At 43.7% G+C, this 20,086-nt stretch overlaps 1 protein-coding gene across 2 annotated transcripts in view; it reads right to left on the bottom strand.

Moving 5' to 3' along the window:
* Positions 1-20,086, bottom strand: part of ERBB4 (erb-b2 receptor tyrosine kinase 4) — a 578,878-nt gene that overhangs the window by 515,137 nt on the left and 43,655 nt on the right. The gene's annotated exons all lie outside the window — the stretch shown is intronic.

Raw genomic sequence — 20,086 nt, 5'->3', positions numbered from 1 at the left:
ATCGGAATAAGTAACATAATGAAGTATGAATCAAAAACTAAACCAACACCCACCACACCTAAAACCACCTTACACTCAGTGTTAGGGTTGCTACCACAGCACAAGCTCTGTGCAGCAGGAGCTCAGCCCAGAGCTCCTGCCCTTGCCAAATACTCTGCTCACACTGCACCTTGCAGCACAGCAACTTCCACACACCTATACACTACTATCAGTGAGAACCTGCAAAAAAACCCTTATCTTCCACCATTGTGGCCATTACATCAGAGGGGTTTTTTTTTCATTTTGCAGAAGTGCCTCAACCTTGTCACCTTGCACAGTTCAGGGTGCACTCAGCCCATAGCAGACAATCCATATTAAAATATTGCAGCATTGGTTTTTCGAAGCACATGGAAACTTTCTTCTGCTTGTTTTGGGTAGCACTGGGAAATAAAATGGGAGCAACACGCTTCAACTTTAGCCTCACTTAAATTCAGTGATGTCCCATCAAAGTAGCTACGTCCTTGCTTTCAGTTTTAAGCTGTATTTTCCATAAATCCCAACCACAATTTTAGCCTACATTGTCTTCAGGGTGTCCAGGAACACCCCAGGAGATTTCCAAGTTTCCCAAGGATCCATCATGCTCCCAGAAGCATCCCCTGATCCCAAAGGGGTTGCTCTTCCTGAAATACAATTTGCATTGTTTTTATTTGTTCTGTTGGTATTATTTTTAGGGAGCCGAGGTGACATTCCCAGTCAGAACAGATCAGTGGGAACACAGACATTTCCAGGAGGGGAGCACTTAGATGTCGTCCTTAGGTGCTCTTCCAAAGGCACTGGGCACAGGGGCTGCCAGCAGGTGCCCAGCAAGTTTTCCAAATGGCAGGAGTAGCTCTGGTGCTCCCAGTGCCCCCCACGAGCTTTCCCAGAGGGTGGAAGGCTGGTCTACAAGGTGAAATTAGTGCTGAGGAAGTCAAAATGTGAATGCAACAAGCATCTGTGATCCCCCACAAACTGCCCATGTGAAGAGATTTAATCTGCATCACAAATGTCTTTTCACGGCTGGAGTCGAGGCAGAGTTCTTCTTTCAAGGGAGGGAAAGCTGCAGCTCTGCTGTTGTACATTTCAGCTCGAGTTTCTGCCATATTTCCCTTGCAATGCGTAACTAATATTCTTAGGCAGCATCTAATAACACAACTCAGACATGCTACCTATAGGACTATTTTTTCAGAACACCCATACTGTGTCTGTTAAGTTTTTGTGTCTTTTCCCTGTGATTATGGCATCAGTTTCAAAGCAGCTCTCAGCAAACTCGGCTGCCTCACGAAAATCGGTTGTGCAGGCCAAATAGCCAAACACACACGCACATGCAATTAAAATCAAATGCCTAGATGATCATTTCAGTTTTAATTAGATTTTACCAGGACTATGAGTTAAGGCTGCAGGCTGAGATGTTGATTTAAAGCTGTAGCTAATGTGTTTTATTGCCAGATTTGCTCATAGTCAAAGCTAATTATCCCTATTATGCTTACATGATTTTTCAAACAACCAAAAAAGAAAAGGCATTTAAAAAGTGAGTTTGTAGCAAGCAGATTGGCCTGCCAGTGTCTGGGTGTGCACGTGGATGTGTGTATTTACCAGCCATTTAAAACCCAGATCTTCAGTCATACAGGGGAAAAAACCCCCAAGCAATTAGCAGATGAAGTGTGGTACTCTTAAACAAACATCTCATTTCCAAGACCCATCAGGAAACACCGAAATGTAATACAGTCTTAAGCTCTTCCTAAATTCAGTGATGTTGTGGGAAGATCTTTAGAGGGAGAGCTAAGAAATGCTGAGTAGTTTATTGAAATCATATCGTAGAATGTAAGGGGGTCTAAAGGGAATTTTCAGTGGTTTTCAATGGAAAAAAAAATCAAATGCTGGTTTTGTTTGTTGCGGTTATTTTATTCTTCTCACTATGAACATTCCTTAATTTTATTTCTGTGAAAATGAAGAATGAAAAACACTGAGGAGAAAGAACAAGAAAATGTAAGTCTGAAGATTTTTTACATTTTTAATTCTTAAAACTGCCAAGAAATTTCAAAAGAAACAGCAATTGGGGAAGGAAAAAAAAAATGCAACCCATAACTACTCCGTTTGAAGTAAAGCCTTGCCTCTTTTCCAAAGAAAGAGTTCAGATATGTCTTGAAGAATCCTTCCCCACTGCTCTTCCCTCCTCCTTCAGCAAGGACCCAAGAGTGCTCACTCTCGCTTTCATCTCTCTATCCACTGCCTCCACCCTGAACGGGTGCTCAGGGTCAGCTATCCTCTTGTTCTTCTAGCAGGGAGCCTCCTGTGATGTGCAGGCACTCCAAGGAAACTCCAAGGAACTTGTCTTCCATGAGTTAAACCAAAAATAGCACACATACAGCCAGCCAATACTTCCTCCCTCCCTCCCCGCTCCTGTCAGAACAGATTGCATTTTGCTTCTGTTTTGATTTTTAAAGGAAAACATTCTGGACAGAAAGAGAGTATGTTTTCCCACTAGAAAATGTTAGTTTTCTTTGAAAAAAATAAGAAAACCTCCCCCCAAAACCCAACCCTATTGGGATCACACTGTAGGGCTGCAATGCCTCTGTGGTTTCTTCTCGAGGCGAGTCCCCCAGAGTGGCAGGGTCAGCAGGGAAGAACAGTCAGAGTGTTCAACTGAGTCAAAAATTGTTCCATTTTCAAGTGTTTTGGTTCACCACTGGGGCTTCTGGTCACCTCTCCCACAAAACTGAAATTGTGTTCCATGCTGTTTCCGCAGGAATGCCATGGGGCTCCACAGGCTGCCAGAGGTACCCACCATGGCTGTGAAGCTCAGCATGGTGGAAAGCTGATGTAAATGGTGCATTTTAGGACAAAAAAAAAAAAAAATCAGAAAGGAGATTTTTCATCCTCCCTGAACACAATGCTGTGTTTCTGAGCATGCAGAGGGATTTCCAGTTACAAGCAGGCCTCCTATTTATAACTTTTGTTCTCTGGCAGTTACTCTGTCATGGGAAATTATTCTTCCCTAATTCTTTGTGTTGATGGAGATGCCTTTCCCAACTGCTACCCAGCCATGCCACGGAGCTCATCACACTGGGATGAGGAACATCATGGGAACATCAACCCCAGCACAGGTAGATCCACAGAAGGATGTCTTCCAGTGAGGAGACAACTGCTCATGGCCTGACAGCTCATCCCCAACAAGCCAGGGAGGTTCTTGGCAATCTAAGCACCACTAAAGCAGCAGTCTGCTGTCACCAGATAAGGAAACCACTTTCTCAACATTATTGATAGAAAAGCAAAGTACTGACTGCCTGTACCTCCCCAAAGCCTCACATGCACAGCATTAAAAGCCATCCAGTAGTGGACTGTATAAAATCTCACTGGAAGGTTAAAGAAAAGAAAAAGAGAAAGCTGGCTTTGATATTTTAATTGCCATTGCATTTGACAAGTTTAGGCTTTGGCTAGAGCAAGGATCTAACAGAGATTCCTGCTAATAATTGCTTTTGCATTTACAGTTATAAGGCTCTTAAAACAAATTTTATGAGCAATATTCTAAAACAACTCCAGATTTTCTGACTTCCTTAGCCTTGTAAAAAAAAAAAATCCAAAACACTGGAGTAGAAAAGCACTGAAACAGCATAGATATTTTGTTAAAGCCCGCCCCTACACTGTTTCAGATCAGCCGTGCTGCTGCTAGATACCCAGCAGCAGAACCAAGGCCAGCCAGAGCACCTCTGACATTACTGTGCATGTGACACCCCAGCCTGGACAGACACAGCTCCCAGGGCATGCCCACAGAATTATTTCCACCTCTTTCCCAAGGTGTTCTGAGTTGCCCTCTGGTTTCAGCAGGTCTGGGGATCCCACAACCACCCCCAGGAGGCTGTACCAGCAGGTTTGTAGGTGTGTGCTCACACCTGTGTGCAGCACATCACCCATTAGTTTTAACAGGTTTTTGCTGTACTAATTTTACTGTCACTTGCTTTAAGGGAACAGCTGGGCTTGCTTCTTTGGTGTGTGTATTTCCAAGCAAGTCAGCCAAGACTGGCCTGTGAATGCAGCAATGAAAGGCCCCTCTCAGAGAGCCTTTCCCTGGGCATCCAACAAAGGGGAAAACGAAGAGCTAAGCCTGGACGAGACCCAAAGAGCTCTTCATATGAATAACTGCAAATGGGAAAAAGATGCCCCAAGAGACAGAGCTGGAGGCAAGTTGTGGCAATGGTTAATAACTCCCAAGGCTGGCAGGGCTGAGGATTATTTAACAGCCCAGCATGCCAGTGGCATTGGATGGACACCATCACCCTCTGAAATCCTGAAGGATTTTGTTCAGTCTGCTTCTAAGTGACAGCTGCAGATGAAGACAGAGCTTTTTGCTTTTCCAGCATTGAACAAATTGCACTTTTCAGCAACACCTGCCCAAGGTTTCTGCTTCCGTCTCGCTCTCCTCGTACCTTCTTAGTCAAACAGAATCCAGCCATCATTTTAACTTTCAATCCACAATGGAAAGGTCAGATCCCGTGGACAGAGGCCAAAGCCTTTGTTTGCAGCCCCAAATAGGATTGCATTAGTTAAGCCTTAGCTGCCGTTCTCAATTTTCTTCATTCACAGTATACACTGGCAGCCAATTTAGTTGAAAGAAATTTGGCAACTGCTCTTGGACCTTCATCCTCCACTGTTGCTTTCTCCCCCAGTTAAACCAACTATTTTCCTTTGCTATTAATGACAGATACTAAAGCATCTCACTAGTGCCTAAGCAGAGCAAACAAATGTGCCTGTTCAGGAATGACTTGGCCCAAACCAGGAGGATCTGATAGCAATTAATGCCTGCGTACAGAGACTTTTTTCTTTCTATTGAAGCATTTCCATATATATCACAGAGCACATCACCACCCAGCATGCAAAAAGTGACAGTATGCACAGGATGATGTATCTATCAAACTAAACAAAACAGGAATTCAAAGCCCTGAGGGCTGCAGAGGGATGACAACAGGATGTATAATGACTGGGAGGGTGGAAGCCTAACTGCAGGCATGGTGGATTTTCTTTAATGAACAACTTGATACAGTATCTGTAGGTTTTTATGCTTTGGTTTCAAATACATAGCACTATCAGTACTTTTTAGGAAGAACTAAGAGTATGAAGATTTCAAAAGTGGCTTTCAAATCCTGCTTTTCATGTAATGGACCTCTCCTAATACGGACCAGGATAGGTCTCAACCCTGATATCACCAGATGCAATGACTTGCCAGAGGAAGGAGGCAATGGATGTGTCATCTCCTGGCCTGCACCACCAGCATGCACTTAGCTGTGGTGTTTGTTTCTCACCAGTAAAATGGAGCCTGTATGCATGGGCATACACAGTGAACTCACAGGTGGCTATGCCATGGAAATCCGCAGTGTGAAAGGTGCTTGCACACAAACCCCTTGGCATGCTGGAGTCCTCCAGTGGCTCTTTCCCAAAATGAGTGGCCATAAAAGGCAAGTATCACTGAATGCAATCAGGACTTTAATTTACTATATTCCATGCAAAAGCTGCCCCCACTCAGGTTAAACAAGCTCTGTCAGCATAATTTCATACATTCCCCATGTTTTATTTATTCCTCTGATATGTTAAGAGGAGAAGATACTGGTTTGGCCATGGGTCCTGGCTGCCAACAAATATCAGGACTGGAAGTTGTGCTGTTTGCTCAGGGCACTAATGAGAGGTTTGTAACAAAATCACCCAACACTGGCACCATTTATTGACTTTGCAAAACAACCAGTTTTCTTACTCCCCATCATTAACTGATCCCATGAAAGTCAGGCTTCAAAGAAGGAGAAAGTCCAATGCCATTAGCATAGCAGGGTTTCCCACTGGCAGCTCACTAAGGGACTGCCAGTCGGATTACTTCCAGGCTTAACCCCTGGAGCTCAGAAATCCCTTTGTACTCTCAGCTGAAGGGGAAGCTGAAATGTGTTGCTACGTGCTGTCCTTTTCCAAAGCTTACCAGCACCAGCTCCCCCTTTTCGGGATGGACCAGCAGCAGTTGGACTGGAATTTTATTTTTCTTTTCTGTACAATGAGGGTGGTAAAACACTGGCACTGGTTGCCCAGAGAGGTGGTGGATGCCCCATCCCTGGAAACAGCCAAGGTCAGATTGGACATGGGCAACTCTCATGTCCCTGCTCACTGCAGAGGAGCTGGACTAGATAATCTTTAAAGGTGACTTCCAACCCAAACCATTCTGAGATTCTGTGATGACATTCCTGACTGAGGAATGGCTGGACTCCTTGACACACTTAAACTTCTTCTACAATTGAGAGCAGTAAATGAAGAGACCCGTGATAATCTTGATCCCCATTCCCCAAATCAACTATTCAGGTAAAACTTCATTTATGTCTAACACTTCTCTCAACCTGAGAAGACACCGTTGGTACAATGATAATTGTATTTCATGTTTTACAACAGCAGAGTCTCACTGGTTATCCTGCACAGTTTTATTCTATCAGTGGCAGGAATTTTAACATGCCACTAATATCCTGCTAGTGGTTTTGGATTTTTTTTTTTCAGTAAGGATCGTATATACTGCAAAATCCCCCTTCACTGAAATAGAAGTATTTAAATGGAATAGATAATTTTCAGCAAAAGTGTAATGGGTAAAAATGTAGGATAATTGCTTCTGCTTTTTCACTTCAGTACTGTCAAAACATGTCTGTTCAATAAGCACAGAGCAGCTGTGTTTCAACTCTGTCATTATATTTAGACACGTATATTAATTGAATTATATTTCTATTTATTTTACTCAATGCCATTCTGTTTATACACAGGAGATGATTCATTATTTTTAAATTATTTTTTCAATACTGGCCATTCCATACAATTTTAAAATACTGCATTTCCTTTCCAACTCTGAAGCTTTGCTTAATGTCTAAAGACAAGCTGCAGAGCAGAAACAACATTCCTCCACGAGTCCTGGCTCCTACGCCTTACACACCAGATTTTTGGAATAAATATAACCAACTGGGGGTTTGAGTCAGGAAAAACTAGCCCTGTTCTGTATTTGACAAACACTGAAGATATAGGCTATTAGATGAAAGAAATATATAAGGAATAACAAAAACAAAGAATGCAAAGACCTTTTTAAGGGTGTAAAGAGAGTGATGCTCTGCAGGCAGGGTGCTGCCTCAGATGTGGGCAGATGGCACAGTGTCTGAAGGCACATCCCCAAACCAGCAGGGCAACTGCACCCCCACACAAAGGGACTGGGAATTTCTTCCTCTAATGCTTCCCAGCACCAGGCCAAGATCCAAGGGCATCTGCCCATTTGAAATGAGCGCACTGTGCTCCTTCCCTCCTCACCCACAAAGCTGGACATGAGATTTATGTTGGGAGGAGGAGCAGAGTTAATGCGTGAATGACTTCACAAGGTCGTTAGAGATTAAAACTGACACAGACTCAATTCTGCTGAAACCAACAGAGGTATAGGAAGGGGCTTGGGCCAACACTGGGACCTCTGGACCAAATAAACAGGTAATTCAGACTCAGAAAAGTCTATAAAACACCATGGGAAGCAGTGGGTCACTCACTCCCAAATGCCCCCTGGGAGAAGGAGGAACCTTCCCCCCCAGTATCCAACATCCAAAGCCTGAAGGACAAGTAACGGAGCTTTCATTCAAAACCCAATGCACACAGAAAAAGGATTATTATTTTTCTTGAAGAGGGGGAAGGTCAGAGTCAAGTATGCTTTTCTTCCTTTTTTTTTTTTTTTTTAAATTTCAATGGCTTTACAAGTTCCTGAAGTCACTTGGGCTACAGAAATGTATTTCTATCATTTTCATTTTGACCAGCAAAGCAAGTGGTGTGTACAAAGGAAAAAAAAAAAAGAAGACATGCACACAATATCAACCACAACACTGACATGAAATAAAATACTTCAGAGATATTATGATGTGTTGAGGCACCCTCCTGGCTACTCTTAAAAGATGTCAAGTGTAATTCAGATTTGATTTCTTCCACTGTGGGTAACCCTAGCAGCAGAAAACTTTCATCAATAAAAAAAATTCAGCCACATGACTTAAAACTCCCAGTTTATAAACACTAAGAGGATGTGTGAACTGCATCATGAATCTGGTGCTCTCAAATTCCAAGTGCAGCAGCCAGCCAGCCAGACACAGGGCATATATCCTGGTTCATGACAACAACGTCAAATTAACCTAATTATTTTCTTGAAACAAAGGTCCTGAAGAGTTTTTGTTACAAAATGTTGATGTTTCCTTTCCCTGTGACAGCTCATTGGCCCCATGCCGCCTGGGACAGAGAGAAGGCTCTTCCATATAAAACCTTGCCTTGTTCTCAATGCTTTGTTATATTTATAATAGTACTGAAAAATTCCAACAGCACACAATGAAAATTTTGCCTTGCAAAACAGATGTGAGGCAGGACAGATGCTGAGCTTTATTCTTCTCCTCACCATTCTTTTTATTCTGCTAAGCAGACAACGTGGCAGGGAAGCACAGCAACTGGAACCCGGGAAGGGCAACCTGAACAACAGAAATTATGCCCACACAATAAAGTAATTTGATGTAAGAGGAGGAGCAGAACAGTAGATCAAAACTACCTACTACCAGAACTGGTTACAGTTCTAGAGGGAGGGAACAGGGTGCTCCATGAGGCCACCAGCCAGAGTCCATGTGTGCACTGGCAGTGCCTGCAGGACTGGTTCAGACTCTTGGGGAAAACAGAAGGAAAACCAAGCCTGCTATCATAGCACAGTGCCAAGGCAGATTTACAGCTGCACACTTTAAGTCATTAGAGACCCAAACACATTTAAAAAGCAGAAAGGTAGAGTCAAAATTACTCTCTGAGTTAAAAGGGTATCTTTGCTTTTTTGCTTTACTGAAAACATATTTCAGTTGCTGATTCTTTCCCTCAGATTTGATTTCCGGTTTTCTGGTCCTGTAGAGAAAAAAATTCTCTCTGGATACAAATACACCTGTGGGAGGGAGCTCACACATGAGCTTGGATCTTCACTTCATTTCCTTTGCCATTCTGCTCCCCATGAAGCCCAACCAAAGGATGCAACTGATGTGTTTCATTCATTCCTTTGCTGTCAACCAAGATTTGGTTCCACAGGGGGGATTGTTGTCAATTTATCAAGACCTTAAATTACTGCTAGAAGTATAAATGACAGCTGAATATGAAGGTTTTACTTTGTGTTTACCCAAAGATATGAGGGTACTCTTTGGTGCTGAGATCTGCCCTGGTACCTCCCAGGGAGCTGATATCAATTCTAGTCCTGAGAATGAGTTTCAGCCTGCAGCACTGGGTGGGGTGCCCACGTCAGGGAAAATGATCTGCAAATAATAGTTCTCCATCAGCTAAAAAAAAAAGAAAGCAGTGGTTAAAAGAAACCAGCAGTTAAAGGTAATACCCATAAAAGAATCACAAAGTGGGATGCTGAGACCAGCGAACACCCAGCTCTTTATGCCCTGCTTTCCTGCACTCACACCTACATAAATAAGAGAGGAAGATGTAAGGAGGAAAACGCCAACATCTGGGAAATTCAGTTCTATGTAGAATGTGTTTCCCCAAGCCACCAGCAGTCAAGTTCACTAATGATATCTGCTCACAGAAAATGTCACCAACAAAACTCCCTTCCTTTAGGGGATGTTTCGTGAAACTTGCTAAGCGACACGCTCATTGTCCTGCTCGGAAAAGGTCACAAACCCCTGCGTTCTCATTTCACACTGCTCTCACCACGGCTGTGATTTACAGCAGCCCTGATTACTGCCACAGCCAGCGAGAGGCTCGCGCCCACCGACACCGGCACTCCAATTTGGCAGGCTAAAAGTCTCCTAAAATCATGAAGTGCTGCCATAACTTTATATGACTTCATTCCAAACCCTCAGCTATTTCTAAAATAAAGCGTTTAAAGACATTTCAGGGCTCCAATTACAGCCTGTAAAAGGAAATGTACTGCTGGAGACCTCGCGGTGCTCGTGCCCAAATCCTCCTGCAAATGTGCACTCAAATGCTTCCAAATTGGTTCCCGCAGAGTAAAGTTACTAGAAATCAGTGCACCATTTTTCACTTCATTTTCCAACGACTTTATAAGGCTGGGAAGTGAGAAGCATACTGAATGGATTTACATTGATGCCCAGGGATGCTGTGATGCCACAGCTAACAGCCAGGATGCTGGGTTTTATGGGGCTGTCCTGCTGCTGGCAAACCTTCCCGGTGCTCAGCCCCTTCTCCCATGTGCCTGTTTCATTCCATTTTAGAAAAATGAGTTTAAAAACAAAGAGGCCAAAAGCTATGGCCTGAAGGAAGCTCCACAAGCTGGGAGTGACCTCTGGCTCTGTCTGAACAGTCAATTTTCCTGAGCAAAACCTTCTACGGAAGGTCAGGCTTCTGGCAGACCCTCTGCCAAGGGAACACTCCTCTTCAGCCTCAACCTCCCTTCAAGTTTCACATATCTATTCTAATCCCCAAGCAGAAACATCGACATGCATGAAGCTAAAAGCAGGAAAAATACCAAAATCCTTTGTTGATACAGATTATATAAATACCTGCAAGGAACTTACAGCAGGTATTAATTTACCATAAAATATAGGTACTTGAATGAAAAGAAATATTTCCAGCGAGTCTTTCATCCTGGAAAAGCACTCTCATAAAACAGAGGGGAAAAAAAACCATAATAGTTCAGGTTTAGCTGAAAATATTTGTCTCCTAAAAAAAGAGCAGAGTATAACAAGCTCCAAGCCAAAAGTCTGCCACAGAAAACCCAAAAATTAGAAAATGTGTGTTGGGAAAGGGTTTCAATAGCAGAGCAGGTAATATTTCATGTCGAGTATTTGTCTTTCCATTTTACTGCCTCTCAGATGTAGTCAACAGTCTTAATATTAGTTGTTAGGGTGAGGAATACCAACCCGTGTAACAGCAGGAAATCACCTGCCAAGTGCACTATGCAATGGGCTTAAAAATGTCCCACTAACCCATAACCATGGTGTTTTCCAGCACTGGGCAAGCACAAACCAGTGTCCAAAGGCAAAGGGCCCAACAACCCACCCTGTTATTGGTTCCTGAACAAAAATGGCCAAGTTTGGATTCTTGCTGGTGTTATGCCTTTGGCACAAAGAGAAAGCTCTGTCCCTCTGAGCCTGGCTGATATGGAAGAGCATGGTCCTAAATAGTGAGCCTTGAGCCTCCCTTTTCAGATAGCCCCAGTCAGGATGCACAGGTGCAGTGGAAATAAATGCAGCTCCTAAATTACAGCTGGAGAAGAGTGCTTTTTAGCAGCATTTCTCAGTTTCTCTAATGTCCAAGATAAAAATCAGCATATTGGCATTCTGAGTTTCGCTGATTCCGACCACAAACCGTAAGCTGGATTTGTTTTGTGCTCCTTTGGTCCATGCAGTGCTTGGAATAGTCCTGATAAGATTTTACCACAGATTATTTTTCCTGCAGGGAAAGCAATGCTGCAGGGGGAAAAAAACACAGCACTGCTTGTGCTAACAGGAGAATTAAAGCCCTTGTAATTCTCACATGATGATGCTGAAGGGACTTACTCGGAGGCACAAAGAGCTGTGCACTGCTTTGGGAGCTCTGTTTGTAGCTTAAACAGCCAAAGTAGCTCCAAGGGTATCTCATCTTCTTTCTCTTGTGGTTCTGGAAAGGCAGACATGTGAGCTGTAAGTGGCCCTGCTGGCTGGCACTGCTCCCAATCCATGAGCCTGCCCCTGCTCAGCCACAGCCAGGCATCCGGCTCAGCCCGAGAAGAGCATGGCAAGCAATGCAAAAGCACAAAGACAATGGCAATTCATGGATTATTAAACATGATCGGATCTCTTCTTCAGTGTCTGACAGGACTGAGCACACAGCATCCTCACTCCTGATGTCTGCAGAAGGATTACAGGAGAACAAGCTAATTATTTCAATGCACTTTTTTGAAGGTGTTTCTAAATAAACCTATTAGATGTGCACAGAAAGGCACAAACTGGCCTGGAACAAGCTCCAAGGGTTCCTCTCTTGCAGGTGCCTGGTTGTTGAGACTGAGGTGACTTTTGCATCACATTTGGCTACTACAGTTGACAGTGAAGTGAGTCCTTACTGCCAGGCTGCTCCAGAGGAGTGAGTGACGAGAAGGAGATGGAATACACAGGTTTCATTACACATGGACTGTGCTTTCCCACTGAGATACTGATGCCTTCCTCTTCTTTACTGCACATTTTCCACTATATAACCTGTGTGTCTCAAGAACAGAGACATTCAGGGTACCAGGTTGTTTAAAACTTCTTATCTTGAAGTTATTTATAATCGGCCACTTTTCACAAGGAACTGCAGCTAAAGCTTTCTTGCAGAAAGGCGAGATAAGTTTAGCAGTAACTATGGGAAAGCTTTTAGTAGCAGAGTTGAGACAGGGATGAAGGAAAGTGAAAGCTGTCAGAGTAAATCCTAGGTGAGACGCCTCGCTGCATCTTCATGCTGTAAGTTAGCACCAGCTCTCCATGGCAGCCTGCAGCTGTTCATGCTGTCATTTTGGATTTTTTCATCACACGTCTTCCTTTTTATTAAATGGTGCAATTTGCCTTTTCTTCTTTGGCACAATTATTTAATTAATCTTTCTCCAGCATCCTGCTACCACAGAGTGCACCATCCAGACATTCCTAGAACCAAATTTTTAGCTGTCTTTTTTCTCATATAAAAACTGTATAATAACAGGTGGAAAAATATTTCTTAGAAAAATTAATCAGCTTTCAGCTCCTTCTGATAAGTAAGACTTGTGTGTATTTAGCAACTCCTTTTAAGGAATGCATTTACTTCCCCCCCTCTGCTTTAGACCTCAGAATTTACAGGCAGCATCAGCATTTGCAGGTTGAATATTTACCTGATTAGCTGTAGTAAATAGAATTTTTTATATAAAGCCCTTTCCCACTTCTGGGAAACAACAACTTCAAATCCACCTGTTTAAGAGGAGATAAAGCAAGAATCTACAACCCTTCACCCAGCATCACATCAACTTGCTAAAGCAACCCCCATGCCTATGCTCCACACATCAACCATCACCTCAAACCACTCAATGAAGATGAGTTTTATACCAAACCTTTTTCAGTCTCACCCATTTCAGATCAGACCTGACAGCCCCTCAATGGGTCTCATTCAAAACAAAAACGTGCTAATGTCCAAAAAATTTGTTTTATGCACTCCTGTACCTTGAGCAAAGTCTTCTACAAGTTCCACAAATGATCAGATATTCTACTGTAGAAAACCTGCTGATGGATGCTGCACATCTTTGGGTGCTTAACAACATAAAACCTGCTCCTGGCCTTTGCAGTGCCAAGCAACATTTCTGTACATGTCTCCAAAAATATACCCGTGTCGTTATACCACAGGACAGATGCTTATTGATACTTCAACTGCAGTCTATTGGATTTCCTAATAACCAAGTGTCTTTATTCTATTCACAGTAGCATTCAGCCTGAGTAATTGTCTTCCATTCCCGAAAATGGCTGTGAAGCCAAATGTGGAAGAAAAGGGAAGAGCTCTGCACAGCATTTACAATAATTGTAATATCTATTTGTTCCCTGTTATTTCTCTTCTAGATCATTTTCATTTCAAAATATAATGCACCCATCACATTTGGAATATACATATGTAATTTCTATGTTTTGCAAAAAAACAAGGTAAGAATTATCAACCTGTAATAAAGGCAACCTGGGCTCTTCAGGAAACTAACTGAACTTCAAAGTGGCAGCCACAACCTGTGCCTCTTGTACCTTACCTACCCAGCAGCAGCTTTGCCCACCAGTTCCACTGAGCTGCCCACTCTGTTTGTGGTTTGGTGGGGCCATTTTGTTACTCTTTGCTTCTTTGTTCCATTTGCAATCGAATGCTGTTAAATAATGGTGAAATTTCCAGCACTGCTGCCAGCTCCACTGACTAAGACATGCGTAGTTTCCTGCCTGGCAGCTCATGCACAAGCAAGAATGTGCTGTCCCATGCAAGAAGTGCTGCAAAACTCCACATGGTTGTTTGCTCAGAGCAAACCTGGGATGTGTCTCGTTCTCCAGCTCAGTTCCTCATTCACTGCTGTTAACATTGGGATCCCTTCTTGCTCTGTTACCAACTCACCCCTCCAGTTTGGTGTCTCACCCTTCCTTTAGGTGCTGGAAGCATTTGTGTGTAATAGAGTGCAATTGTAATACCAAAATTCTGCAAAGCTCTCTGTTCTCACACCACTACCCAACTCCCTAAAAATAAACATGCACCTTTCCTTGTGGTAATCCCTTCTATGCTTAAAATAACAAAAACACAGAGTAAGATAGACCTGGAAGGACCAGCAGTGTCTACAAGCCTAATGCAAAGTATCTGAGGGACCTATGTAACACAGGGTTTCCCACATGTCCCTACTCCTTCCAACAGAATGCATTCCCTAGTATTCAACTTGACAGTCTCTTGCCACTGCTCCAGGCTACATCTCTTATCCTGCCTGATGTAGGTATCTGCTTCTCTCTGCAGCAACCTGCCACCTCAAAGCTGTCACCAAGTCTAGCTTCTCTGTAAGCTAAACAACCAGCAATCACCAAATACTTTGTCCCCCAAGCTCCCAATCATTCTTGCTGCTCCATTCACACTCTTCCCAGTTCCCCTTTCCCATCTGGACACTCAACATCCATCCAAGAACAGTGCTCAGGCTGAGACCTGCCAAACAAACAAATATAACAAAGTTTTGGGAGCTGGCAAGGTGCAGTCCAAGTGCTGATGTTCAGCAGCAGTCCTGGTGCACCTCTGCAGGCAGGCTGTGCCCTCTGTGCCATCAGTCCCATCTGTCACTGCCATGCTGACACGAGTCTGACTAATTCATGAGCTCACCACCTCACTAACTTCACGTGTCACAGCACTCAAGAGGGGAAAGGGCTGGATGGACTGATGTTGCCAGTTGTCAGCTGATGCTGACCTCTGAAGCACCTGCTCTGACAAGCTCTCTTCTGACAGTCTCTGCCCAAAGAGCAGCACCAGGTCTGCTCTCCACAAACCTTTCACTGCCAGCTTCATATCTGTAACTCCAGCAACGGGCACAAACCACCTGCCACTCAAAGCTTTAAAAAACCCAAACAAAACAACTGTTTGTGTTTTGATGGCGAGCTCTTGTTGAGTACCAAGCACAGCAGGAAGAGCTCAGATGCTCCTGGTACGCCTACAAAACAAGTCATTCATTGAAATTGTTCAGGTACTCAACTGGTAGGAATCACTGCCACTCCAGGGAAGTCAGAAGACCAGAACCCTGTTCTTATGAAAAACAGATAGGTCCCCAGAGTCCCCTGTTGACGTTTATCTGCTAGCAATCTAGAACAGTATTTTCTGACTAATCCTTCAAAGTCATTATTTTTTTCAGCCTCAAACTCCTCACATCTATTGCTCCTGCTGGCATTTTTTAACTCATCCTAAGACAAGATTTATCTGCAAGAGCCTTTTCTCCTCTTGTCTGGTTCCTCAACAATTCAAGGCAGTACCCAAGACAAACACAAGACTTTTCCTTTAGCGGGTCTGGGTAAGTACTGTCCTGCCATAAGTTTTTTTTTATTTTAAGGCATTGGTCTAGCAGGAGGAATTGATATGGAAATGAGTGTCATTACCAGCATAAACAATCTGTTACTTTCCATACAAGTCAGAATGTTAAATCACCACTGGTCCACTATATTACCATCTGAATAGCAGGAGGTAGCTAATGGGCCATATGTTAAAAAGCAGGTTACCCGCATCTTCATTTGCAAATGAAAAGCAAGAATGACAGCTGAATGATGAAGATATGACCATTGATCATATTGCCATTCCCAGGGCCCCCACGAAGAATACCCAGTTATGAGACAACCAGACAGTTCCTCAGCTCCAAACACCATCCACTTCACAACAAGGCCCCAAAAATCTACTTATGATACATCAAGTGTGTCATCTATCCCACTTCCAGCTCAGCATAGGAGGTTTCCCAACTAAATTTCACCTAACACAAGAAAATACTTGAAGAACTGCACCACAAAAGGTCCACATTTGCCTTCCCAAGTTGTGACACACACCAAAGGACCCAAGTTTCCCAAGAGACCTGCAGGGAGGAAGCAAAACAAAAACTGTGCATCAGCAGGAGTTCATCATCCAAACCAAACATGGGGCAGAAATACCCAACCCTGCCCCATCTCCAGTTCTCAGTCCCAACACCATGAGCTAAGTGATGAGCTCAGCAGCTGTTATGCTGACTTTGTACCAGGAGGAACACCAGGGAGCCCTTCTTTAGGCAGGAGTTAACCACCAAGATCCACTTCAATAAGTAAAGCAGGCAGAAAAGAGTCTCCAGCTCTGCGATGGGAAGCACTTAATGGAGTTATCCCTCCCCACCCAGAGCTGCTCCTTCTCAATGCGGCCACAAAAACAAGGAGAGGGGGGAGAAAGGCATCTTTTTACTTGGTGGGATCATTTCATGCCTTGCCTGCAAACTCATTTAGCCTTTAGCAAGGGGAATGGCTGTGCAGGCCACAGGGATGACACACAGCCATAAACTCCCTGACTGCTGCCCAGCGAGAGTGGTAATAGCAGCGTGCCCTGCCTCAGCAGTGCTGCTGCTATTTAATATATCCTTGCAATGATATTGCTTTGCTCTTCAGGAACAGGGCTTTCTACCTGTGTCCTGCTTTTCCCCCTGTCCTCCTATATATACTCATGAGCCAGTGGTTAAAAAAAAAAAAAAGGAAAATTACATTGGGAGGTCAAGCTGCTCAAATGCATATGCATAAGAGCTCCCAGAAAGCAAACTAATTACACTGAAAATGATGAGCTATGCAGAGCCCGTGTGACACCAAAAATGACCATTTAAGCTGTGATAATAAGCTCTAACACAGAGTTTCTCACTCAAAATAAGTCTGGGAAGCTTGAAAAATCTGATTTGTTTTTGCAAACGTAATCCTGCCAGGTGATGGCATTTATAGTGCACCTTGAATGCCAAGCCCTGCCTTGGCTCTCCCACCCCTGCATTCCCCATGGGACTGGCAGCTCTCCAGAATGTTCTGCAGGATGCTCCAGAGACCCACCAGTCCCTTCCCAGAGGGAAATTTTGTTGACAACCCCGGGAAAAAACTAAAACTACATACATACCTCATCATGTTTTTCTCTTACAGGAAGTTTTTCCTCAGTCTTTACCAACTTCAAAATTTATCTAACACATCCTCTTCTGGTAAGGAAGAATGAGGCAGTTAAATCACAGCACCCTGGCATTTGTAGCAACTAATGGATATAAACAGCATTTTCAAATCCCTCAAAATAATTTACAGTATCTCCCAAAGTTGCCTTTCAGTACAAACAGTTGCAGAGTTAAAAGGTTTTACAACTGCAAATCATTTTTGGGAACAGTGTACAGAATGAGGGTATTCATCAATGGGTTTATTAATATGAGTAGAAAGAATAATGGATGCAATATCTGCTAAGGGGACATCACATTATTATACATGCTTTAACTAATTTGCAATCTGGAAAAAAAAAAGTATATTGTATCCCAGGGAGGCTCTTATCATTTGCCTACTGCTCTCTTTAGGCACTTACAACACCTGATTAATTAATAATTGTTGCTTGGGTTATGCTGCTCCGCAACTTCTGTACCCTGGCTGTGAATAATAATCTGGCACTAAAAATTTAATAGGTGCATTGCAATGCTAGCCAAGATGCACCCTGTTGAGTGTTAAATAACTTATTTTTTGTAAATATAGCCCTTTTTCTTTTTTCAACTTGAAAGCAGCATTACACTTGGATAATTCCACCTGTCACTCAGAGCAGTAATTAACACTTGCATTGCTTCACTGTGAGATTACCTGAGAGAATCCCATTTGGAATTTTCCTCCCTCTCCTTGTTTTTTCCAAAGCCATCATCACACTCAGCTGAGCTGCATTTTCACGCTGTGCAACCAAGTCTGTGGCACACACCTGGGCAGCTGGGGGTGGGTTCTGGTGCTGTTTTAGGAAGAATGAGCCCAGGAGGCCAGACTGGGCTGGATATGAGATTTAGAGATTTTTCCAGAAAAAAAAAAAAGGGAAGGGAAGGGAAGGGAAGGGAAGGGAAGGGAAGGGAAGGGAAGGGAAGGGAAGGGAAGGGAAGGGAAGGGAAGGGAAGGGAAGGGAAGGGAAGGGAAGGGAAGGGAAGGGAAGGGAAGGGAAGGGAAGGGAAGGGAAGGGAAGGGAAGGGAAGGGAAGGTTAGTTTCTGGGACAAACAGCAACAGTGAGAGACAGACTGGCTGAGTTGCCACTGCAAGTAAACAGCAGCAGCAATGGAAGCCAAATGTCCCTGGTAGTGACACAACACTCGCACAGCAATCAGGGAGATCCAAATGTCGGGATGCACAATGTATCCCTTGGACATGGAAACCTGCCCTGGACAAACTCTTCCCTGAGAAAGGCACAGGAAGAGCCAAACTGAGCCAGGACAAGTGCAGGAGGTCCAGCAGGAGTCATCAACGTGCAGAAGGCAGCCCAGCCAAGGGCAGCTCCTCAGGAGGGTCCCTCCATGGCCAGGGCTGGATGAGGGATACAGAGCTGCCCCAGGAGCACATTCCATGTCTGTGGAGGGCAGCAGTGACAAATGAGGTAACTCTGACCTTGCAGCAGCTCTCCAGTGGCAAGGACATCTGATAGCATTCGCTGGTTAACCCAAATATAGCACAAAACCTCAAGGCAAGCTGGAAATCTTGGTCAGGGAGGGCTGAGGGCCACAGCAGGCTCAGAGAGAACTGCATGTGTGTCCCTGCCCCCTGGGAAAGAAAGGCACCACTGATGCCCTTCAGCAACCACACCCAGGCACATCCTGGTCCTTGCCCTGTGCTCCAGCAGCAATGGAGGCAATACAGAAATACAGCACAAACACAGCAAGATCCAGGAAAAGGAGCAACTGCTTGGAAGGACTTGACCAAAGAAGGTTTCAACAAGCCAGCTGAACCAGCCCACTGACCAGCGTGCCTTGCAACTTTAAAAGCCATTTCCTTTCTGAATGAATTTGCATCCTGTTTTTCTAGTGTAATGCAAATTAATAAAAACAGCATAAAAGAACAGCAATGGGAGGTTTAGGCAGGATGTCCTGTGAAGGATGATTTTCAAAATTTTAAGCTCGATAAAGTAGATGAAGGAGAGGAGCAAGTGGCTGCACTCCCCAGTACTGCCCAAAGGGTTTCCAATCTCCCCCACCCTCCATCAGCACAGCTTGGACCAGCTGGGAGAGCAACAAAAATCTGCCTCAGGGTGCCACAGCACAGGCAGCAGTTACTCTTTCACTGGGTATGAGAATTTTTGGGTTTTGTTTTTCTTTTCAGGTTTTTGATTGTTTGGCTGTTTCTCTTTAGTTCCTTCATTTTTGGGTAAGAACCACTTCAAAGCCTTACAGATAACAGATACTGCTAATCTATATCTAACAAGCTTTTTGAGGGGAGGTGGGGGGAACCCCTACAAACAAGCAACTCACTCGCTAAAATAACCATAACAGCAAATTCTTTAATAACCTCAGCCCACTCCCTGGCACAGATACCATTTGTCACAGCTTTTCTGGGCACAGCTGAGCACTTCAGAAGTGCAGGCTTTTGGGATTACAAAGAATTTTAGAGATGCTGACAAGCTGTGCCAGGAGGTCTGAAAAACAGCACCTTCTTACAGCACTCAGGATCACAAACGTTTGCCTTGCTATCACTTTCATGGAAAGAGAACAGGAAAGAGCAATAAAGCTTTTAGTAGGACTAATTAAAATTAAATTACTCACAATTTACAATCTGCTTCATCTATATCCCTAAAAATAAAGCCAATAAAGAGACAGACATTCTGAACTCTCAAATAAAAAAAAAAAAATTGGCTCTCCCTTGCTTTTATGTCAGCCAAAATATAAAATACCGCATCTTCACCAGCAATAATTCTGGACAAAACCATTAATCATGCAAAACTAATTCAACACATTTTGCCTTTTCTACCACATGTGAATAATTCACAAATTAAAAGGAGACCAACTAGGGTTACCACTGCGATGATTAAAAGCTTTGCAAGAAATACAAATTCTTGTGCTTCAGGGTGTGCACCGACCTCTAGTTCAGAAGAGCT

This window comes from Passer domesticus, chromosome 10 (assembly GCF_036417665.1).
Source record: "Passer domesticus isolate bPasDom1 chromosome 10, bPasDom1.hap1, whole genome shotgun sequence".
NCBI classification, from domain to species: Eukaryota; Metazoa; Chordata; class Aves; order Passeriformes; family Passeridae; genus Passer; species Passer domesticus.
Note: the sequence above shows the minus strand (reverse complement) of the source record. Positions and strands in the feature narration are given on the sequence as shown.